Raw genomic sequence first — 25,552 nt, 5'->3', positions numbered from 1 at the left:
GGTTAAAACGCAGTCAGTACTGAAGCATCTTGAAACCATGAATGTTGAAAACTAAGCAGGTTAGGGTAGACTGTTAAACTGACTTTTGAGTTGGAATAATTCTTTGTTCAGTGTCAGGATCCAGTCTGATCATTTATTTCAGATGTTACTATACATGCAGTAATAATCCCAGTCACAAATAACATTTTTTATAAAAGGGAATATAGCTAGTCTTGTAATGCTCTAAGATATTAATGAAATACATTACAACATTTAAATTGCAAAAGCTGAATAAGAAATAATATCAGGCTGAGTTCAGGGATCAGCACTACTTTAAAATAAATAATTAGGAAGTTATTTTTAAAACTAGTTCCAGGGTACATGCTGGTATCCAAATGCTGCATGTTTCGCAGTTATTAACATTGTCTAAAAGTCATCTATTCCTTTTTATTTCATTTTATTAGGGATTAGGCAAAAGATTTCCTTTTAATTCATTCTGTTTTTTGTCAAAGTTGCAATAATATTCATTTTGGATGGTTTATGCTGTGGTGGAGATGTTTGTGTTTGTTTGTTTTTTGTTTTGTTTTGTTTTGTTTTTGCTGTGGTAGGTAATAAAAAGGATTACAGGCCCTCCAGAAGGATGAGATATCATCAGTTGGTAATCCAGCCCATGGTTTCCTAGATACCGTATTGTCTATTCTGTTCCGCTATGTGAAAAATGTTGAATATCAACAATGGGTTTCAGTGCTGTATTGTTGAGTTTTGTATGAACTAATCTAGCTTCACTTAAAAAAAAAAAAAAAAACACTACAGCTTTGGACAAAAGTCTATAGCCAGTGCATTTGTAACTCCCCATGCACAAGAGCTGACTGTGGCTCTGGGAAGACATTTTACTCATTTGGTTTCTTCTTTCTTATAGTCTTCTTGTCCTGTTCTCAGGTGTTTACCACCTATTAGAATTTCACCTGTATGGGTGCTGTGTTTGAGAAAGTCCCAGGACTTGTCAGCTGGTATAGGCCTCATAAAAGACAGCTCTGTTCAGGGTTTGAAAGGTAAGATTCTGCCTAACTCCTCTGCTCCCTGTGATTATAAGATGCTAACTTTATTGGCCTAGCTCTGAAACTTTGCAGTGTATCACTTATTTGTAACTTTTGTAGAGGGCAAGCTAGTGTAGCAAGTTTCAGGTTACCAGGAAAATTAACTATTCTTGGAGTGAGGGGTGCAGAGGTTAGGGGAGATGGATTTGAATGAAATGTACCTTTCCTTGTACAGTAATTGACTTGTAACTAAAAACTGAAGTGGATGCTATGTGACTTGCACAATGAAGTGCTGCTGGCACAGGTGTTCTGCACATTTGTATGTTCCAAAAACTAGTGTAAGAGTATGTGGAAAATGTTTGTATGACCTGAGGGCATATTTCCGGTACATCTATAGCTCAGATGATCATATATGATTCTGAACTGCCTTGCCATAACTAATGGCTTGTTTTCCATTTTTTATTTTGGTGCTGTGCTTTAAATATTTTGATGGATATTCTGCTGGGGGTGCTGTTTGCTTGAAATAAAGTGGGCAGGCAACAATTGGGAATAAATAAGATACATGGTCTGAAAGACGCTGTCCTTAGTCCAGCTCTGATCTTGAAGAAACCCTCATTTATTTGTCTCTAGTTTTGTGTTCTCCCTATATTTTATTAAATAGGCTCAACAATTAGAAAAAAAATGTAAAATTAAGTATGTACATTAACTGTAGTGAATTACACTAAGATGCACAATAGTGAAATATGTACATATTGAATGTATGTGGATTTTACATGTTTAAAAGATTTTAAAATCTTTTGTTTTTACTTTATATTACTAGATTCTTAGCTTTTTCTTTAAAAGTTATATTGCACTTTGGTTATTTTCAATGCTTAGGTTTGTAAATTGCTTTACTTGCATGGTAAAGTTATGGTTTATAAGCATATACTTGATTATAACTGAGACAAGTGTGTTCTGTTGTAGAATGAGTGCATTTTTATAATTTTACAACTCTTAAATTATACCTTTTTTCCTTTTTATTATTAAAAAAAAATATCTGCGACTGTAGCCCAATCTCCAAAAATGCCTGACCTTTTCGTGCATTTCCTTTTTTTGTGAAAGATTTTTACAGAGGGTATATTAATTTACAAGATCCTATCCACGCCCTGCTACAGTTTGAATGTTTTTTCCATCCCTTTTTAACCTAGGAATTAGAAGAAAGTGCAGACGATGCTTTCTTAACCCTGCATTAAATGCCAAGCAATGATGTGCTCCCTATGAAACCATTTCTGACCCTCTGCTTGCATTGGTGAGCCTGAATTTTTCCCCTTCCTTGCCCATCATTGTCAGTCAATTATAGGATGGAACTGAACCAGAAAATCTGGTACAGTCTGGCAATTAGTACAAAGAGTTTCCAGTCTAGTGTGAAGACAGAGATGCAAGAGCCCCAGCAGCTAGAGAAATAGTTTTGATTGGCCATGGACATTGCCTTTTAGTGCTGCTTGGTTACTTCCTAAAGATACTGGCTCCTACCCTACAGGTCTTCCCCTTAAAGTACTACATTATGGGCCTACTTTTTATAAGTCTTTTTTTGTTTTGTTTTTTTTCTCCTTTTTTTAGCTCCAGCTTCTCCCATTTTCAGACTGTCATTTTAACCCATCAAACAGACACATTTTGACTTGCACAACAAAGAACCAAGTTATCAACATTCACAGAAACTGACATTTTTAATTCAGGCTTCATTATGTCTTTGATTTATGACAGTGAGCTACAAAGAGATTTAAAAAAATGTATTATTTTTTTCTTTTAAATCCAGCATTGGGATGTTTATCTTTCTTTTAGTGCTCATATTTCCCTTTCTACCTTTATTCTTTAGTAATATATAATTAGCATTATCAAAACCATCAGCTATTATCCAATGTGACTTTTGACCTTTGTTTTTACCTGTCTAGCATTTTTCAAAATAAATTACAAGAAGAATTTTAACAAGATATTTTAAAGTTATACAATGAAGTATGATTAATTAAGCTCACTAGTACTTGTATGCATAAAAACCTTAACTGTGGACAAGTTGTATAGAGATTTAATGAAAGATTAAATAAAAGTACATTATTTTTAATGTTTGATGCTGTAAAACAAAAATGACAAGAATTAAAATTTAAATAGAAAATTGAAAATTAATACTTCTATAATCTATATAATATGTATTTTACAAGAGAAATCTTCATATGAAGTTATAGCATTTTTCAAGGGTTGTCACTGAGTTTGTAAAAACTAGTTCCTATAAAGCATAAGAGAGAACATCCAGTATAACTGTAAATGTAGGTTGAAGTCCATGAGCTGTGCTGTGCTTATGAATTACTTGAAAATAAAGTTTTCAAATGATTATATATGAGAAGGTTGGTAACTTGACTAGATGTATGAAAAGTAAACAAATATTTACATCATTCTTAAAAGCAAAATTCAATCTGAAAATGATTTTAACTCCAAACTAGATAGCTGTACAGGCAGTGGCCAGAGTAACAGGAACATTGGGCATTCAGGCATAACTATACTAAGGTTTTTTGTGAGAGTTATTGTCCTTACACGAGTCAACAGTTTCTTTTTTGTGCTTGGATAGTTATGTATTTTGGATACTGATTTTTGTACTAATCCAGTAATTTTGTGAAGTTGTTAAAAAGTCAAATGTGCAAACTAATGTTTATATGCATCAATATATAATCTATACATAACTATTTTACATTGTCTTCTTTTCTCTCTTTCTCTTTCTCTGTCTCTCTTTCCTTCTGTGTAGCAGTTATGTAAGAATTCTTGAAGGATGCTTCAGACACATCACAGCAGAATATTCCATTCAGTAGTTAGATACTACTTTTGCTATAGCAGTGGAAAGAAGTCTAGTAGTAGGGGACTGTATGTGTGATGATAACATTAACATGTAGCCCACTTCACTCTGGTACTACTTGTTTCTGTATTTATCAGACATTCCTCCGTGCTGACTGATGGCTGTCATTCATTATCCTACTTCTGTTATGGAGAATAAGACCTTCCTTTAAGGCTGTCAGCACTGCTGTTGATGTCCATATAATAGGTCATTTTTACTGAAAGTCTATATAGAGCAGCAAATTAGTAGGTTCTTTTTGCAATCGTAGGATAGTCAGTATGCATATAGCATATGCAGAACTAAAGACATTCTGTACATTGTGCCTGGGGATTGGTAGCACCGTGTGGATTAAACTCAAAGCTGGTTATCTGGAAACACTGACATTGGCAATAGATGGGCTGTTGGTGCTTATGGCAGGATTTCTACGTAGATCATTATTCATTGTATTATTAATAGCTACCATTTTGCTGGTTGTTTGTTTTGCATAGCAACAACAAAATGGTGGCCTAGTCTCAAGCTGAGAGAAAAGGGAAAATGATGGTGCATTGCACCTTGTTAAAATAAATGGTTTAATTTATGTAAGGATCAGGCACAAGGGGAAGTTCTCCTTGTTCAAAGTTTAACACTCAGGCAATGGTGGCACCTGTCAAATACAAATTCCAAATACACTTCTGGTGATTGTTGCATTTATTTTTCACTTCGTAGTAATTTTGTTTGTCTTTCAATATGTAAGCATATTTGGTGTGGAACCAGGAATGCCCCATTTTAATTTGTTAGTCACTCAGCTATGTTATCATGGCCAACAGGTCAAATGCCCATATAAACATGTTTGAATATGAGCTTTAACTACAAATTGTAATTTCAGTGGGTCTAGCATTCCAACATAACGTTCCCAGCTGGTTAACTAACTGTGCCCTGCTTTCAGCACTTTGCTTCTGTGGAATAATTGTATATTTTATTCATGTGTTTTCCACTCTCCCTCCAAGAGCATCTCTCCACTCCCAATATAAGATATTACTTTTAATTAAAAAATAATACTTCACTCTCAAGGCACCCTTCAGAGGTGGATAAATATTATTATCCCTATTTCTCACTTGGGGAAATTGAGGCACAGAGGTTAAGTGACTTGTCCAATGTTTCATTTCAATTTGGTGGCAGGGTTGGAATAGAATTTCAGGTCTCCTGACTCTCCTAGACTTTTTAAAGCACCTCACCATGACTTTAAACTACCCAATGCATAATTGTGTGCTATAACTCAAGGCTATTTTTTAAACTGTATTGGAACCACCACTAACACCTACCTCCAATGGATGACCCTCAATTATAAGTGACCATTTTAAACTATCACAATCTCTTTTCACTTGCGGGATCCAATCTTACTGCCATTGCAATCAATGCCCAAACTCCCATGGAGTTCAAGGGAGCAAGATCAGGCCCTGTTCCTCACTCCTTCAGTCCAACTGGCTGATTTATCTGTCATTCTGTTGAAGAAGTTTGGTGTGAAATATTGGCCACATTATCATTTCAGGAAGACTGGGACATGGAGCAGGCCGACAGTCAAGAAAGACCAGTTGGGGATTTCTGTGTGCCACAAATTAGCACATGGAAACGTTCGCACCAGAGACATCCTCCCCTATTTCTGGCTTCTCAATTACTGTGATGATTCTGTCAGGTTTCTTTCCTCCTGGATTAGGTCAAGTCCTCTAGTCCTCTTTCTGCCTATGCTGTGGGGAGGAAATAGAGGATGCCAAGCCAGACATCTCAGCCACTATCCCTGAGTTTTTCCATGAGGAACCTTAGAGTCAAAGAGAGGGGGAGAAATAGAGCTCCACAGCACATCATGCATAGCAGATTGGCCCTGAAGAGAGAGTTGGGCCTGGAGAGACCAAGACATGGGGAAGAGAGAGAAGGAAAGATCTTCCTCTCCATACCTGGACACCTGCAAACAATGTCCCAAATCATATAAAGAGCAGGGAAATACCTTAGTCTCTGAACTCCGTCCCCTAGGCTTCCCCAATTTAGCTGCACCAGTTGAGAAAGTTTTACTTGTTTTTTAAAGTGGGAGGATCTACATCCTCCAGGGATAGTGACTTCCATCCACAGACTGACTTTTGCTTGTCCCTTAAGCAATCTTAAGAGACTTCCAATTTTATGTTTTGTTCTGTCTTCCTCAGGAATCTGGCAAGTTATCAAAGTGCCACATCTAATAATAGCAATTAAAAAGCCCCATCTCTGCACTTATATTGATTTAAATATTAGGTTCTAATAACCCCTCATTCAACTGTTACGTATATTTTCTGAATTTCTTTCTTAATCTTGCTGATTATCAAGATATTTGTGGTGGCTTTTTACTTTACCTCTTTGATTCATTCACTGATTCCACAAATCTGCCTGTGATATCACAGTCACTTCGAAGGTAATTTTGATGCGAACAAACACCGGATTGTGACTGCACTGAAGAAAAGAGGGAAGAGAAGGAGAATAAGGGAGGCAAGTAGTTAGAGCAAGAGAATGGGAAACAAGGCTTCCAGTCTTGGCTCTGCTACTGATTTGTTGTGACACTAGGAGCAAATCTGTGTACATAGTTGGGTTTCAAAATTAACCCAGTTAATATTAGTATAAACAACTCTGAGATTTTTGAATGACTGAAGAACAAATTATTATCATCATCAGAAAGAAGGAAGCTTTTATTTGTTATATGATTTGAACAGTATCTGTATTGTCCTTTAATTTCTGAGGAAATAGAGGCTGGTTATGAGGTGCTTAATGAGTGTCTCTCCTACTAATTTGTCACTCTCTTTGGGTATGTCTACACTGCAGTTAAACATCTGTGGCTGGCCCATGTCAGCTGACTCACGCTCATGGGGTTTGGGCTTTGATGCTGGTTAGTTGTAGTGTAGAGGTTCAGGCTTGGGCTAGAGCCCAGGCTCTGGGTCCCTCTCCCCTCATGGGGGAGGGTAGATTAATTATTTAATCCATATATTCCAGTTCGATGTAGATGACAGTTAGAGACGAGGTGGTCTAAAGGTTTGGGAGATGGGTCTGTTAAGAGGCACTATCCAGAGATCACAGAGGATTTCCAGTTTCTAGAAGGATGAGAGGTCAAGCCTATTGTCCCTAGGGCAAGTCCCACCAGATTTTCTGCTACTGGAAACATTCTCCTAGACCCACAGATATGCTCCCTTTCTCAGTCTACCTGTCAGTTGCTGTTTCCCAGCTCAGGATCAGGCAACTGAGCAGACTGTGGGAGAGCTTTTCAAAGAAACAAAGGGGAGTTAGGGCCCCAACTGCTGTTGACTTTCAGTCAAAGCTCAAATCAAAGGGCAGCAAAATGAAACCCAGGAGGAGTTGACCACCTTGCTCCCCTTTGTGTCTTTAGAAATTTCCCCCTACGTGCTTGAGGGTGGGTGAGAAAGCACATTGAGTGTTAGTGGGAAGTGACAACCAACAAGGAGGGAAAAGGTTGGGTTGAAGTGTCTTGTGAGAGGATAGAGCAGGTGATCAGGTCAGGTTTCTTGTAGGGAGAAGGGAAGAGATCAGTACTAAGGTGAAAGTTATGATGTTTTGCAGGGGGACTAAGGTTCTAGAGCTAACAAATCAACCATTTCCATTTCCTCTCTTAGTAGCACACTCTACATTTCTCTTGTCTGCTGCAGCCTCCTTTGTTAGCAGCAATGCACCAAGTAATATCACCATTTGTTTTTGCCCCTCTAATTATCCATTCAACTTGCTGCTATGGATTTCTGGTCTTCCTGCTTGTTTGTATTGTTTCATTTTTCACTATAGTCTACCTATTGTATACTGTTCTTTCCGATCAGCCAGCCCATTCAGAAGAAATCCTCCCATGCTAGTCTCTGAAGTTTGGAGAGAGTTAAAGAGGTCAACTGAGCCTTGTTGATTTGTGTTATGTTGTTTCTGACTGGGGGAAAGCAAAAACAGCCCTCTTGGAATTATTTAGGGGAAATATAGTTACTTGTTAACTGATGTGTTCCTTTTCACAGCTTGAACTGTGCAAAGCTTTGTTAAGAAACTAACAACTACTGGAACTACAGCTGGTCCCTGCATCTTTTTCATTTGGCTGATTATGAAAATAAGGCTAGCTAAGAAATTCAGATCCGGTTCTGATTCCTCCTGCTCAGCTTCCATGTGCAGAGTTCAGATTAGGAGTTTTGATCTGGGACCATCTTGGGGTGAACATCATGTAAAACTTTTCCTTCGACTAGGCTCTGTAGAGTTACCCACTTCTAATTGTACAACACTCAAATCATGCACCTATGGGAAGCAGTGATCACTGAGACCGCACCTGTGCCCCATAGCAGAATTGAATGTTGGGTGTGAGGTTGTGAAAGGAGCATCAGCCCTAACCTGCTGCAGGTACTCCATCTGCTACTTCTTTTATGCCTGTGTTGCCCATGTTAGCTTTAGTTTTCTTGTACAGGAAGCCTGGTTGAAATTTTCCAAATGAAAGTGTTTTTAATTCAAAATTACCTTTTTTTAAAAAAATCAAAGTTATTCACAAAAAATTGTTGACATTTCAGAAATCTTTTCTTTTTTGTGGAAAAAATCCTGCTTTAAAAAAAAAATAACCACCTAAAACATATTTATAGAAAACATTATCAAAAGGTTATTGATGTTTTTGATTTACTAAAAACCCAGTTTTCAGTAAGTAATGAGAAAGGTCAATCACCATTTCAATAACATTTGGATAATATATTTGATAAAAAATAAATAATTGTTTCAAAATAATGAAATATTTTGCAAAAATGAAAAAATGCTTCAATTTCAGACACTTTAAAGTGAAACTACTTTTAAATTTCAATTTTATTTATTTACTTATTTGCTAAAATAAATTTTCATTTTTCAACCAGCTTTACTGTAGAGTGCGGAGTTAGCTTTAGTTTTGTTTTATGATTCTGGTTAGTGTGGTGGTAATAGTTTGGTTTTGGTTAGATCCGTACTGTTGGATGGTTCTGCAGGTAGGTTCCCACGGCTACTGGGCTTTTATCAGTTACCCACATTCAGTGTTTATTGTTGGGCATGTGTCACTCCAATAGAATTGCTGAATCTGGTAAGAAAACTGGATTCAGATGATGCCTTTCTTCCAGTGGCCTGGTATTTGGCACTGACTCCTGTACCTGCTGCTGGGAAGAGGTCACGTACTAAGGAGATGCACTGTTTGTTCTCACTTCACTGCTCCTGTGAGGAAAAACTGAGAGCCTTAACACTGTGTCCTCCAATTGGAGGAGATTTTGAAGGCCTAACTGTTTGACGCATGGTGTCCATTTGAGACAATACTTGGGGCTTTGCAACTGTCCAGCATAAAGGAAAGTTGAGGGCTGGAATCAAAAGAAGTTTGGGTCTGAATGTGTTTAAAAAGCCCAGATATAAGGACTCAGATCTACCTATCCCCTCTTGGTAAAGGGGAGGCAGGATAAAACGGAGGAGATACTGTGGTCCTTCTGATTCCCACTTGGGATCCACAAAAAAGTCTTGGAGGCTCAGGTTCAAAAGAAGAGATTCTGCATGTGGGCAGTGCCTCAGTGCTGCCCCCCATGGGCTTGATGGCATTCATTGTCAGGACCTGCCTCCTGAGCATACCCACTCTCTTCTTATCCAAACGAGGAATAGATTAGGCATTGGAGGAGTAGATCGGGTCTGGAATCCATTTCTGTCTCTCTTCCACTGCTACTGCTTCTGCCTTTTCAGTTTGTCCAGGCAAGATGATCCATCTCCCATAATATGTTTATTGAGAAGTCCAGAGGTATAATGATTACCAAAGACGTGTGTTTAAGGTTCCAAGTTTTCGGATTAATCTGATTTTTGAAAGCCTGGCCAAATCCGTTTGAAGACTTAACAGTATATATTGGTTTAGCAAACTCTCCAGAGACTTGTATTTTCTGCTTCTAATCTTTTTATCTCTGTCAAGTCTGTCAGCTTTGCACCTCTCCTTATGTTCCCATTGGGGAGTAGGGCATAGCTGATGACAGGGAGTGAGGGATCAGGATTAAATACCCCAAAACACAGCTTTCTATCCTTAAGTGATGGTGTTGAACAATTCTTCAGTCCCTGATCTCCCCTCCCCTTCCCCATTAAATTTATTCCCAAACTGGAAATCTAGGATATACCTTTACGAGGGGGAAAGTACATCCTGCAAGCATTCCTGAGTGCCCTTTAAAGAAAGCTTTAGTTTGACTGTTTTCTGGCTGAGTGCCAGCATTGTGTGTTATGTTCAGGAGAGGAAAGGATCCAGCAGCGATGCTTACACTGTAAGAAACTGGGCACATAAAAAGGACAGCAAGCACACCACACAATTTGTTAGGAAAGATCTGCTTCTTAAAGTAAATAGATTAAGTTCCTCCCTGGTTTAATGCCATTGACTAGATATGAATTTGTCTCAAAATGTGCTAAAACTAGTAGTTCTGTTCATGTCAGTCATCTGAGGTTGCTCAGCGTAATGTGGTATAAAACCCTTATAAACTGGGTTTACAAAAAATAATTTATGGAAGATTGACTGGTATTAGCTGGGTATTGAGAGGAAAAGGGAGCATGAAAGAATGTATGGTGGAGGGGATGAGCACCCCTTGAAATCTGATGAGTTTGAATGTAGCACTTTGTACATAGAATACGGAACATGGAATAGAAATTTCTGAAAAAAGGCCCTTGACCATGCTGGCTTCTTATTGGGCTTTTCCTGTGTAACTAGAAGATCTTAGGTTTGATCCTCTATTGTGGTCTGGCCACTTTGTGGGATAATCTGTACACAGAGACATCTTACCTGGCCTAGGGAGGATCAGCCCAGCCTCAAGGTGATCTTACAGTGCTGTAGAGCCAAACGGGCTTGTAAGCATGTAACTCACCAGCCAGGACACCCCCTGCTGGCTGGGCTGGTAGTGGCTGCTCTCCTCCTTTGGTGCCCTCTGTCAACAGCCGCTTTGGCCCTGTGGTGGTCTGCCTCTTCCTGAGAGTTGGCCCTCTGGACAGATCACTTTTAATCCTACCCCTACTGGGGAAACCCAGGTTCAACATGCCACTAGTCTGGCAATGTCACCCCAGAGATTCAATCCAACTTCAGGCTTTTGGGCCTGTCAGCCCTTGGTTCCAGTCCAGGGACCCTGTATAAAACAGATAAGTTGTGTTCATTCAGACCCTCTGCTGTATCTTACTGTGGCCTGCAGCTAAGTCTTTCTTGCAGTCTCTTCACTGGCTGACTCTTCTGCAGGAGCCAAAAGAAAGGGGAGCCAAACTAACTGAGGAACCAAAAGAAACATAAAGGTCCTGTGCCAGGCCTATCTGCCCTAAGAAGGCTCTGACACTTAGGACTGTCTAGTAGGCTCTAGCCCCAGGGGATCCTTCCTTCCAGGCAGCTTCTGGATAGTCTCTAATTAAACTCTGGCTCCAGACACACCTTCCTTTCCAGAGCTAGCTCAAGACGTCTACTCCTTCTCCCAGTCAGCCACCACTGAGCTGGGATTTCTTCTTTGTCTCCTCCCTCCGGGCTTGACATCTACTGCAGGTGTAGTGAGATGTGGCTGATTGCACCCACAGGCTCTCCTTAACTCCTTCAGGCCCCATCCCATCACAGGGCACTTATGCCATATGCTCTCCCAGCTGCTGCCCTAGAAAAGAAAAGGACGTGTTCGGGTCATCTCTATGCTATGTCAGTCCTGTGTTTTCAGCCCCTCTTGTGAGGGTCATCACATGGCATAGGTTAAAACAGCTTTAACACTACACAAGAGAGTGGTGTACTGCACTGCGCAGCACCAGAATCAGTGAAGAGCTTTAAAGTTACTCCTCGACCACTTCCCTTACCTGTATTCTCTGCAAATCTCACTCAACGTTCTGGCCATAAGCTTTAGGCTGCATTTATATTCATGCTACTCTTTGTCACAGTCCTTAACATGAAAGCTCTGTCTGGTCTCTACGCTGAAAACTCCTTGATGTTGGGTGCAGCTGTTGAAGTGGGAGTCCTGTACCAGCCCCCATTCAGCTCTTTTCCCTCAACCATAAACTGGTTCCTGCTTTATCCTCTCCTGCTCCATTTCATTGCTGTGACCCTGGGGGCACCTTCTAAGCCAAACTGGCTCCTGATACCTAACTGCTCCAGCTCCCACTTGCTTCACTAGTAGAGAGGGAATTCCTGAACAAACAGCTGCTCATGCAGACCCTTGCTACACCTTTACCTCCTTGCTCTGTGCCTGAGACAGAGACTTGTCTGCAACTGGTTCCTATTCCCTCTCTCCTCTGGCTCAACTTCCTGGTTAGGAAATGTATTTTAGTTCCCATAAAATTAATTCAACAAAACATGATAACTAACTCCCTTTGAGAATCTGGGACAGAGTCCCTTTCTAGATTTTATCATCTGTAAAGATCTACCACTAGGAGAAGGAAGGTGGTATCTTTTTTTGCCAGGTGCATTATGAGAAGTCAGGTCAGGGTATATAATTAAGGAAATGTAGTTGTGAGTATGGAAAATGTGACTGCCAGTTCATGAAGATGATGGCTGAGGACTCTCTATAGGTGTCTATAACTAGAGTGAAACTGCTTCTCTTTTTGACCATAAGTATGTTTTTGACTGACTTCATTTTTGGGGGGCTCCAACGTTGGATCCTCCTATAGTTATATTTATTTTCAAGTGTGTGGGCACATCACCTTGTACAAAGTTTCCTAAATCTCTTAGGATTCTAAATAAAGTTACATGACAGCTGTGTGAATCTGCTGGCCAAAGCATCCCTGCAAGGAGAGTACTGAGGAAGCAGTTAGTGACTGCATAGGTGTCCTGCACTTTGTCGGTGGGTTGATGAGGAGGATTCAGAACTCCCAAACCCATGTAGGGTCGTCTGCAGAAGGCCCTTTTACTCAGCTTTGCCAAGGAATCCAAGATTTTGCCCCAGGAGAATAACATTGTAAACCTATACCAGGGTCACCCATTGTCAAACCCTGGAAGATACCACCCCTCAACTTCACCAGTTACCTCCTGATCAGGAAGTTAGACCATTCATCCCTTCTTCTAAAACAGCGTCCATGTGCGGCTTTGAGCTCATACTCCATTCCTCAAGAATAGTTCTTGTCAACAGCATTATAAATTATTAACATATTGTGGGTAGCTTATAACACATTCAGTTTTATTTTCTTCCTGAGCATATTAGAAGAAAACAACTCACTACTAGAACCATCGAGACTACCTGTAGTTAAAGGCATGGCAAACCTCTTCAACTGTATTTTGCGGCATTCACTAAACCATTTTGAGTCCACTAACTTTTTGCTTGTAGATTAAATCTGTGTATATTTCAAGGGAAATTCAACTTCACCAAAGTTATTTTTTAACTACAGAGAAGACTTTGCTTTTTATTAAAGAACAAAGAACACTCCAGAAGTTAGACTGACACAAGTGAGTTGGCTTTGTATAACATAGATGGCATTTATTTTTTCAGAAATATTTTTCTACTCCTTTTTTCAGTTTGTTTATTTGTGACTCTGTCCTATCCCAGCACATTCCCACCTCTTATATTTTGCGTTTTTCTGTCTTCCCCTCTGGTCTCTCTTTCATTCCATGATACACAATCTGCCCTAGGAGGAACATGAGGGTAAGGAGGTGAGGTTTGAGTTCAGGTCAAATTTTTGAACTATGAAATCAGAATATTTTAACAGAGTTTAAAGAACTTTGTCTGTACCTAGTTAAGTATACATTTAAGTATACATTACAGCACTCACTGTTTCTGATAGTTAGATAGAAAGTTAGATAACGTTCATTAGGAGTTTAAATAATACCTAAAATTACACTAGAAAGTTCACAAAAATGCAAGAGAAGTAAACCTTAATGCTTCAAGATACATTAATTGCCAGCAAGGGTCCAGAAGGTTCCCGTCCATATGATAGAATTATGCATCTTGTTTTGTATATTGTTTGAGAGTGGGGTGGGGGAGTTCACCTTTCAATCAGGGCCATATTAAGGCAATCTGGGATGGTAGACCCACCTTACATAGGGCCCCCCATAACCCTACCTCCATATACTGATCCCAGCCCTGCAGCATGGCATCTGTCTTCCTTGGGGTGGCAGAAGGTTCCGATTTAAGATGAATAGGGCCATTTACACCTCTTGGAGCTATGGTTTTAAGCTGTCTGCATACTCAGACAGGCTTGTGTGCAGTGTTATAGCCATGTTGGTCCCAGGATATTAGAGAGACAAGGTGGGTGATGTAATACCTTTTACTGGATCAACTTCTGTTGGTGACAGAGACAAGCTTTTCAGAGAGACATGAAGAAAAGCTCTGTGTAAGCTCAAAAACTTGTCTCTCTCACCAATAGAAGTTGGTCCAGTAAGAGATATTACCTCACCCACGTACTCAGACAGGCATCAGTTACAGGTAGGTCATGTTTTCAAGCTTTTCTTTGTATCCATGATGACTAGAAGGATAATATTTTGAATGAAAGCTGAAATTTTGATCTGATTCCACAAATCAAGTTCCTACACTCAGTGCTTATGCCTTAATCTGGCCCTGCTTTCAATAAAAACATCAGATAATTGGTGTCACATTGTCTGGAGTGGTTCACAACCGTGAGTGCCAACCTCAGAGCAGACTGTCAAAAAGCAGGCAGACAGCCCAAACTAGTTGTATGTTCTATAATTAGATTTCACCAACCCAGTGTCAAATGTGAAGTCCTAAAGCACTGTAATAGTCTTACCATGAAGTCACAGACAGTCCCCTGGAGCTCTCCAGTCTATCTTTCCACCTAGGCAAACTGGACTTAGTGATAAATGGTCACTTACACCAAAGATCACAAATATTCAGGTTGCTCCCAGTCCCAAGAGACCAGCCACTTACCCCATGTCAATTTGTACCTCAGATCTCACATCAAAGACAAGTCTTGTAGCCAATCCGATAGTAACCTAACTAAGGATTTATTAACTACGAAAAAGAATTGAGAGAGTTATTTACAGGTTAAAGTAGGTAACATATACACATGTATGAATTATAGTCTATGGCTGGAAAGGGTGCAGAGTTGTAGTGATCTGTTAGCACTGAATGTCTTTTTGGGCTAACTCAGGTTGACTTTGAGGATCTCTGCTTTTCTTTCCTAGCTCCAGCCCTCTGAGAGTCCAAACAGCAAAGAGATGAAGAATTTTCATGTCAGCTATCTCTATTTCCTTCTTCCAGAATTCAAGTTGGTGGAACAAGCTTCCTTGCATGGAGCACCTTTACAGGTGTGAGATGGCCATTAGCCCAGTCTTCGTATTGTGATGCATCACAATGACCCACTCAGTTTTGTTAGTCCTTCTTGATGGGCGGGGAACCACTCCTCCTGCCTGAGTTCAGAGTAGGTATTTTTACAGCTATAAAGCAAAACTTACATATTACCTTACGGATTGGGATTCAGACATAACAAGTAAGATTAATGCATGCAGCAACATACAAGCATTTTAGAGTCTAAACACATCTTTACAAGTCTAGCACCTATCTCATAAAGATGAGCTGGCCTGATTTCCAGCTATGAATTTGTCAGTGCTCAGCTGACACCTACAGCCTTGGCACGAATTGGCACCTGGTCCACCAGTGTCACAACTGACCAATGTCAGTATCTGTCTAATGGTCTTGTGTGGTAGAGCAACATCAACATGCCTATGTAAAATAATCATTCCTCAAAATGATTATACTCCAGTAAAATAAACCCACAAAACAACCCTGCAACCCCAGTCTTAATTTAGAAACTCACTTAGAAACCCATTGTCAACCTAATAGGCCTTGTTTCTCAGGCCATTGTTTTGAATCTCCATTTTTTGTTAGGCTGCAGTAACCTTGGGCTTGGTCTACCCTAGGAACTTATGTCAGCATAACTACATCACTCAGAGATGTGGAAAATCCACATCCCTGAGCCACGTAATTATACCGACCTAACCCCAGGTGTAGACAACGCTATGTCAATGGGCGGGCTTCTCCCATTGAAGCAGCTACTGCCTCTTGGGGAGGTAGAGTGCCTATGCCAACAGGAGAAGCTCTCTCATTGGCATAGGTAGCATCTTCACTAATCGCTACAGCGGCACGGCGCTGCTGCACTGCTGAAAGCGTAAACAAGACTTTAGAGAAAAATCTTGTTCTAAAAGTCATAAATATCTGCAATCTACAATTTTAAAATGGTGAAGTATTGTTTAAAAAAGGTCCTCCCCAGTGTTATTTGGCTTCCAACATGAAAACCTTTCAATAGATTTTGTTTCTCTTAGATTCATAGATTCCAAGGCCAGAAAGGACCATTGTGATCTCAGTCCGACACAGGCCACAGAATTTCCCCTAAATAATTCCTAGAGCATATCTCTTAAAAAAACATCCAATCTTGATTGAAAAATTACCAGTGATGGGGAGTCGACCACAAACTCTAGTAAATTGTTCCAATGATTACTTACCCTCACTATTAAAAACTTGCACCTTATTTCCAGTCTGAATTTGTCTAGCTTCAACTTGCAGCCATTGGATCATGTTATGTCTTTCTCTGCTAGACTGAAGAGCCCATTTTTAAATATTTGTTCCCCATGTAGATACTTATAAACTGTGATCATGTCACCCCTTAACCTTCTCTTTGTTAAGCTAAATAGATTGAGCTCCTTGAGTCTATCACTATAAGGCGTGCTTTCTAATCCGTTAATCTTTCTCATGGCTCTTCCATGAACCCTGTCCAATTGATCCACATCCTTCTTGAATTGTGGACACCAGAACTGAACACAGTATTCCAGCAATGGTCACACCTGTGCCAAATACAGAGGTAAAATAACCTTTCTACTCCTAAAGAAGATTCCCCTATTTATGCCTTTGAGATTTGCATTAGTCCTTGTGGCCCAGCATCTCGCTGGGAGCTCATGTTCAGTAGATTACTCACTGCAACCTCCAAATCTTTTTGAGAGTCACTGCTTCCCAGGATAGAGTCCCTCATCATGCAAGTATAGCCTACATTCTTTGTTCCTAGGTGTATACCTTTACATCTAGCCATATTAAAACATAAATTGTTTGCGTGCAGCTAAACTGACCAAGTGATCCAAATTACTCTGTATCAGTGACCTCTCCTTTTCATTGTTTACTACTCCTCCAATTTTTGTGTCCTCTACAGACATTATCAGTGATGATTTTATGTATTCTTCCAAGTCATTGACAAAAACGTTAAATAGCATAGGGCCAAGAGCTGATCCCTGCATGACCCCTCTAGAAGCACACCTTCTCACTGGTGATTCCCCATTTACAATTACATTTTGAGGCCTACCAGTTAGCCAGTAGCTATCTCAGTAGTTTTAGTTTTTGGAAGCAACCACTAGTGACAACCATTTCAGAGGACTATTGCAGGACTTCTGTTAACTTTTGTAAAGCTCTGGGTTGGCAATAAGGCCCTAAAAAAGGTCCTATGTAAAAAAAAAAACAAAAAAACAAAAAAACATTTACAGGTTTGCTGTAAAATTAGCTTATAGGGCTCTGGATACCACCCCTCTAGCAGATCATTATCATTGCTGTTGACTTTATAATACACTTTACTGTACCTTTCCCCTTTCAATGGATCCCAAGAAGAGGGCTATGCTGTACTGAAGAAACAGCCTCTGTTGACCAAGCATAAACACCTTGAATGCTCAAATAACCCATCAAACAGCATTTTTCTTGCTTAGTATCCAGTGAATTATAGTTGGAATCTCTTTCCAGGTACAGGTAATGTGAAGTTGCTGAAAATTAGTATGTAAATGTATCTTTTTAAACAACAACAACAACAAAAATCAATTTGAAGAAATGAAACAATCAGAGCTGGGCACTTGTATATTGAAAAGAAAAAAAGAAGTTGATCTAGTCTTAACTTATTGATTTTGAAGCCGCTATAATAAAGAATTAGTGAAGGAAATATTGCTTTTACTGTTTTCAGATAATGCTGAATGTTGTTGCAAATTATAAAATTTAATTAGCTATATAAATGCCGGAGGCACAAATAGTGTGCTATTGTCTTGATATCTTTCCAGAAAATAGTCTTTTAAAACAAATTTGCCATATTAATCATCTAAAAATATTTTTGATCACTGAATTAATAGTTTGCAGCGTGTTTTAAGGTATTCATTGCCATAGGTGATTGCCTCTTAATTACTACATGGGCGCTTTCTATTCACTCTTATTAATTCATGTTTTCTGGCACAGTCCCAAAAGGCAGCCTTGCCCTGTATCTTCTAATTACTTCTATAATTGAATTTGCCCACTTTTTCTAACCTATTTTTTAAACTGACTGTGTTTGTTCATGGTTTATTGTGTCTTTTTTTTTGTGTCAGTTCTCTGCAAGCAGAATGTACATTGATTCTTTCTTCGATTCTCATTAATTTTCAAGAGCTTTCCTGCATGTCTGTTTTTTCAGCCTGTCAGGCCTATTGCTAGACCCAAAAAAAAAAGGGATTCTTATTATTAAAGGTTAGGTAAAATAGACTGAAGTTAATTAATTCATTAGTAACTCTGAGCCAATTACTGAAGCCTTCTCTTATTTATATACTTGTTAACAAGACAGAGATGAGAAAGGCCTATTATAGGCACATGTCCTTCAGAAGTTGGGTAAACCCTCTAGAGCATATGCATTTAGTTCCACTTAAGAAAAAAAATTAATTCCAAATGAAGACTTGCAGATCAATTGGCTAATATATCGTAAACTGCTAGACCATGCCCTGTGGCTATCAAAATGTTATTTTGGATTCTAACTTGTTCATGTAAAGAATGAATTCTTATATTCAACCTGATACCTTACAAACGTAACAGTATATAAACCCATTGACTTTTCCTAGCTATCGCTTCAGAAGTAGTTATTGGGGTATTGAGAAATTCTTGCACAAAGAGGAATTTTCCCTTTTCCCAATTTTTCCATATTAATCTACACCAGTAAGGCATGATTCTCTGTTTGTGGCATCACGCAGTCCCTTGCTGTTTTGTTGTACTGACACATGCAACGGGAGAAAAACAGAAAATGTGAACATTTGGTAAAAGCTATGCCCATCAAGCTGCCTTCAGTGGGAGTTGAGAGCACTCAGATACTACAGTCAGACAAGTCCCAGCGTAGAGGGGATGTGTAGCTTCTCACAGGGTTAGGTCCAATGTTTATATCAATGACCACAACCTCAAATTAACACCCGTTGTAAGCCTGCTCTTTTAAATTGCCCATTAAGTGTCTTCTTGGAACTTATGGGAGTATCATAAAACAGTCACACTCTTTGTCTGAATTCAACAGACTGGAACTTGGCCTGTATTGGTACTGTGTGATTGTTCTGTTTTTTTAAGAGTTGCTAATGGTTGGAGCCAAGGGAAAATTACATATTGAATCCTGAAACAAAACAACATTTGCCTTGTTTCAGGTTTTCTTACAAATTCAAAAATTGGGCCAGGTTCACCAAAATTCATGAACCTTTTTTGCAAACTTTGGTCAAGTTTCTTGCAAATCTGGGTTAATTTCTGATTTCAGGTGGAAACCGTGTGAGATTCAGTGATTTTTATATGGGTCCCGCAAGAAACCAGACAAAACCTGATGCCTGGAGATGGTGTGTAAATCCAACTAAACTAAACTAGAAAAAAGGTTTGTCTGAACCACTGTGAACCATCAAGTTGGCCTAGCCTAATCAATGATATTTGGATGAAAACGTGGCCCCCAATCCTGGACTTGCAAAAACCTGAGTCTGCTGTCTCACAGCAGGAAGGAAGTTACTCACTGGAGCAACTAGCAGTGCTATTCCCCGTGCTGTATTTTGGCAGCTGCTTCAGGTGAGTATAAATAAGGAAATAATCTAAAACAGCTTCTCGACACACCTACTTCCTGCCCACACCTTGTCTCTTTTCTCCCTGTATGTGAAAGCATAAGACTGGGGTGCAATGAATGTACTGTGCAGAGATTTCTGCAGTTGCCTGGGTGCTCATCTGCTAGGGTATGCAAAGCCTTTCCACACCCTCTTCCATTCTGTATAAGTCACAGCATGGTTGGGATCTTGGTTATCTAATCCTTCTTGCTCACTCCCTATCTGCTGTGAGATAGGAAATGATTGGCTGTTGTGGAAATGATTTTATCACAAGGAGATCATTATCATCACTTGTACAAAATAAACAGCAGAAGCAATTAATTATGGAAGTGCCCCAGCAGCTCCATAGTAAAAGATACATTGAGATTTGCACTTAGAGCAGGGATTAACCTCTTTATTATGTATGAAGAGCATAGTGTGTCCTCCCCAAATTTACAGCACTTCCTCTTGTAGTAGGAGAATTATTTTGTAAAGAATTTTTAAGTAAATCTGTTAATTGATTTGAGTTATAAGGACTAAAATTAGCCTGTTAAGACTTCTTTTTTGTTTAATCTAAATGGTTTGAGATCCCTTTAGCAGAAAAATTCCAGAGCAGTTTCTGAAAGCCTTGAGAAATTTTGAGATTTAAAAACTCTTTTCTAGTCTGTAGCCAAACCTAAAGCATAAGGTGCCTTTAACATTTATCAGTGTTTTTTTTTTAAATTTGTGAAAAGTCTTAGTCATAATTACTTCAGTTTATGTTGCAGTGTTTGTCATGTAACATTTTTTTGCCAGTTATAAAATGTGTATTATGATGAATAGAGCAGCCTGTGGTTGATTTTACTTTTTGATGGGGAATGGATTATACAAGTTATTATTTCTGGATAAGTCGCCTGTGGGGAAGCTAACAGAGAAAGCATTCTTCTTCCAAAGGACTGCCTTAGAGCTCAGCCATTTTCCTGATTCGGCACTCCCCTGTCTAAGCTATTAGCAAGAATCAGCTCTCAGAGACAGGCTTCTGGCCCTTGGGAAGTCTGTAAGTGGGGAGTTCCTTTCCTATTGACTTAAGAGTTGTAGAAGAACTGCTCTCCTCCTAAGCCCCCTCAGGTGTACAGAGCTGGACAGGTGCTCCTCTCTTGGCCCTTGTGAAGGCCTTAGGAGGTCCCCTTGCCCACTGTCCCCACATCCCAACAAGTGTCCCCCTACACGTTCACTATGCTGTCCTGCTGCTGCTCGTCTCCATTGCCCCTCCAGTTTTGTACTGCAAATGATAAGATGTATACATTTTTGGAGGTCTTATGAAAGACATATCAATATAAAGGTGAAAGGTATGTTTTAGTAAGAAATACTGAGTGTGTCTGTCTGTTTCTGATTTATAAAAGTATTGTTAAAAATCACCTATCTGGGACTTAACTTTGCATTCTTTTTCTGTCAGTTGTGTTGTATGTGAACATGGTAAGGCCCCAATCCCGCAGCTGGCTGTGGGCAAGCACATCCCTGCATTGACATCAGTCGGGCTTTTGTGCGAATACAGGGATTGACCCGTGTACAATCAGTTCCAGGATCTGGGTCTGAGACTGAAATTTTAATATCATTGTTGACATTAAGGTTGTGCATTGAAGTGTGTTTTTCAATGGTTTGATAATGCACATTGAAGGTGATAGTATTGTTGAATTAAAAGTGTGTGTGCATGTGAGTGAGCTCACCATTTTCTTAAATTTATTCAATTACAATTATTCATTGTATAATTTCTGTAAATATTTCTTGCTCTGAAGATTGTTCATGACAGTTTGTTGTATTTAATATCCAAAATTTAAACTTTGATAGTAGGTTTTTTTAGGTACATAAATCACATAGTATTTTTCCTGTTTCCTGAATGAATGAATGTAACTCTTAGAATCAGGTTTCCAATATGAATGCTGTTCTTTACAAACCCAAAATTTGCTATCTGTGAATATTCTCCAGTATTTCCTGTTTCAGGAAACAGTAAATTTGCTGCCAGTAAACTTGTTCTCTTCAGTCTTCATAGAAAACAACCACAAAAAGGGTGCAAACCCAATCAAAGAGATTTTTATCTTAGTACCTATTTACAGTAGGGTTTTTTTTAGGTGTTCTATTTAGAATGTGCATTTGGGGAACTAAGTAAAAATTATTTCTAGAAATAAAAAAGTTAGTGTTTTTCATGAGTTCTCCTGGCAAACAAAATGTTTAAAGTGTAAATATTTAGGATTTTTAGACTTAAAACTGACAAATATGGAATTTTTAAGGATTATTTTAAAAAAATAATTTTGATGTGAATTTAGTGCTTGTTAAAGGTGCTGGATTGATAGCCAAAGAGCGTATCGCACAAATATAATAGGACTGGTGGTGGAACAAGCCTCTTCAGGCTGCTCCGGCAGGATGCCTAAAGCCTGACCTGGAGGGACTAATTCTAGACTGAGAAGGGAGAGCAGTTTTTTTCCATGCAAATTCAAATTCATTCCAATCTAGCCACTGAACAGTGTCTTTCAAAGTGCACCAGTTCTCATGGCTTTTGTGTAGTAAACATCTGTTCAAAAGAGTGAGATAACTAAACCCATTTCACGCAAGCCATCACAACTTAGTAACTCTCAATCATTCCTGACCTGGGTTGGGTTTGAAGCAAGGATGTACAAATAAAAGTGAAAGTTCAGTATACCCCATCCCCCACAAATAGATGCTGGAGTTCCTACATATTTTTATAAACTTATTTATGTTACACACATTATACTACATTGACTTTTCATTCATGATGTTTTCTGAACTAGGGAATACAGAAATACTTTAGAGAGGATTCATTCTGATGCTTTCTGTTGTATGCCAAGCAGAATTAGCCTTACTTTTTGTAAGGCCCTATATGTGGAAGTAACCATTACCGGATCCTGCCACCTTTCCCTCCAGGAAGAGTAGAGAGGAAGTTGAGAGGGTCAATATTTACTGTGCACAGATTTAGCCAAAACTGTAGATGGGATTGAGGAATAGTGCTTTGTCTGGTAGGTTGGCGGTGTGCACGTGGTGCAAGGCACCTGGAAAAGGAAAACCTATGTGGTTTTGTAAGCAGTTTTAGGAGAGGGACTCTTTTTTTGTTATATGTTGGCACAATGCCTCGTATAATGGGGTCTGGTACATGACACGTAATAATATAGTTTCATAGACCTGATGCTGCTACTAATGCAAAAGTATTTGATCAGAGAAGAATATAATTAATTTAACTGTTAAATTTCCAAAGCTCCAGCTTTCCGTATTTGACAGAGCTGAAAAGTTCATTGTCATCTGTTTCATCTCATAGTTCTACCTGCTTCTTTTGAACTCTCCTTTGTTTGTAATACTCTCTTATGCCTCTATATGCCATTACTGTCTTCCACTTCATTTTGCTCCCTTTCGACTCCTGTAGAAACCAATGGCTTTTTTTTGTTTGGTTGTTTAATTCTACATCTTTTCAAGAGCTTCACATAGTCATCAAGGGCTTTGTAAAGAATAATGTATTGACCTCTGGGAACCTCGCCTGTCCCTTGTGAAATTTCTTTACATTTGTTATGGGTTGTGTGTTTTATGTGTGTCATCATGTTAGGTGAATAGACTGATATGAGGCGGGAAATTGTTATAACCTCCATTTTACAGACACAGAAGCTGAAGCAAAGAAAGGGTAAGTGACTTGCCCAAGGTGACATGAGGTGTGTGTCAGAACTGGCAATAGAACCAATTTTCACAGTTCCAGATCCTGTGCCTGTATTGGACTATCCTCCAGCCACATCTAACATATATTGTGAGGCATAAGGTAGAAGATCAGTTGTCTGGTGTGGGTTTACTAAAAAGCATAATGACTGATCTGTAGATCTTCGTTTATTAAACAAAGATACAATCTTCGTTTATTAAACAGTTCTTTTAAAAAAAGGTGGGGGAAGGAAACTGTCAAAATATTTTCTGTTACTTCTCATGATTGGATGGCTTGGGGGGATGCCCTATAGTATAATTGTAGCTTGGACCTTATAGGCAATTAGAGCTCTACCTTAATAAATGTCATTTGATTAAGGAAACATGAATGTCAGCCGTGGTAATCTACAGCCTCTGTTCCTGTGCTATCTATTCCCACCAAATTCAGAAATATGTAATTAGAATGAATAGGTAATGGAAGAACAAAAGTGTAATGTATTAGTGGATGAAAGACAAAACATACCCTGGATGAACAAAAGAGCAACCATCCATGTTGTTCAGGTGTAAAGTATAGAAAGCAGCAGCCATTCATTGCTGGCTTTAGGCAGAAGCAGCGTGCTTGATTGAGCACTTGGGGCTATGTGCTACCTCCAGGATTGACCTAATCTCTCCTTATGGCAAAGGTCTCAGAAAGAGAGGAGATCCCCAAATCTTCCCTCCTTTAACAGTGGGACCACAGGAAACTTATTTCCCAGTTTCCTCCCATACTACCCTGTCAGCATGGGAATGCTTTGGAAATAAAAAAGCAGTCTCTGAAGAATAAAGTAGATAAACTCTTTTTTAACATGCATTTCATTAGCTTCCTGAGTAGGATCCTAAATTTCCAGAGACAGGAAAATCAAGCTATGAGTGTCCTCCTGCTCTGGACCCAGTATGGGAGAATGGGTTTGTCAGTGAGTTATTTTCCTTCACATCAGGTCCCCGGGCCAGCCTATGGGCTTCACAGCTTGCCTGGGATGTGGGGCCACAAGATGTCTCTTGGTCTGCTTGGACTTAATACCAGTCCAGTTCATGGTCTTTCACATCAGCTTTGTCAGAGCAGATAAGGTATAGGTACTGAAGAGGAAAAGATGTATTTACATATAGAAATGGATATTATTTTTAACACAGAGTTCAAGTCGAAAATGTTGTGAGCCCAATACTGTTCCCATTCCCTTCAATGGGAGCAGGATCGGACCCGGTGTTTGTATCCAGCTCAGAAAACTGTGAAATGTAATTGCGATCCTTAAGGATATATGACACCCTGGTAATATTAAACAAATATCTGTAGATATTATCTGCATGCTGGCATTAGGTAGTTTATATTCACAGTAAGTGCCACCACTCAAATGCCAAACCTGTGTTTAACGCTGTGCCAATTGGCTTCCTCACTGATAAACCTTGACAGTACATTGTTCTCTTGTCAAGGGGCATTATCCTAGCAATTCAGCAAAAATTTTTCTTCATTTGGACAGTGCATCTTTCAGACATTCCCTTCTTCTATTGATTTGTTTTCTCCTGTCCCTTTCTCCTTCTTTTGTTTTCTTATCATAGCTTCAGGTTATTAAGTGCAAAGTATTGATGGGAATGGATGGTTTTGGTCGATGGAGAGCTAATGCATCCCTAATCCCGCCATTGTTACAGAGTTATGCTTTACTCTGGTTCCTGATGGGGGAAAAGGTGCAAAGCTGTTGATCCTAGTTTTATTTGTCACAAACCCATCCATCAATCAAGCACAAGCATGTCTGAATGCTGAATGACATGTGGGTCTCAGCTGAAAAAATTCGATAACAGTGTATTGTCAGGTTGCTCACTCTTTTTTTCGATAAGAAATACATTTGACTGAAATAGATAAGCATGCAACTACTAAAGACTTGAAGAGAGAGAGTGACATACATGGCACCAAAGGTTGTAGATCTTTGGTATTAATGATACTTATGAGTAAATAAAATAGAAAAAAGCTCCAGACATGCAACATGCGTAAATCTTGGGTATGTTCAGACACTGCGGGATTTTTTTTTTATTGGTTTGGGTTTTCACGTATTTAATCTGAGTATATTTCATAGCCTGCTGCCCAGGTCTATTTTTAAAAAAACCTAAATTGTACCTATTACTTTAATAAGAATAGAATAGAAAATACATTCTTCCGATATAGCCTGAAGAATTCTCACATTTATCATTTCTGAATAAATGTGACCTTATACA

At 39.1% G+C, this 25,552-nt stretch overlaps 1 protein-coding gene across 6 annotated transcripts in view; it reads left to right on the top strand.

Annotated features, from left to right (window-relative positions):
* Window positions 1–458: 458 nt before the first annotated feature.
* Window positions 459–25,552, top strand: part of SOX2 (SRY-box transcription factor 2) — a 107,812-nt gene continuing 82,718 nt past the window's right edge. For 2 of the 6 annotated variants that reach the window (XR_006283975.1, XR_006283977.1), the window contains exon 1: window positions 462–1,031. The gene's annotated coding sequence lies outside the window, so the exon portion shown is untranslated. Of the gene's footprint in view, window positions 1,032–19,329; window positions 19,626–25,552 lie in introns of those variants that run through there. The other 4 variants (XR_006283978.1, XR_006283976.1, XM_007059069.4 and 1 more) reach the window with 4 other exon arrangements.

This window comes from Chelonia mydas, chromosome 9, assembly GCF_015237465.2.
Source record: "Chelonia mydas isolate rCheMyd1 chromosome 9, rCheMyd1.pri.v2, whole genome shotgun sequence".
Classification (NCBI taxonomy): domain Eukaryota; kingdom Metazoa; phylum Chordata; order Testudines; family Cheloniidae; genus Chelonia; species Chelonia mydas.
This window is presented reverse-complemented; position numbering and strand designations above follow the sequence as displayed.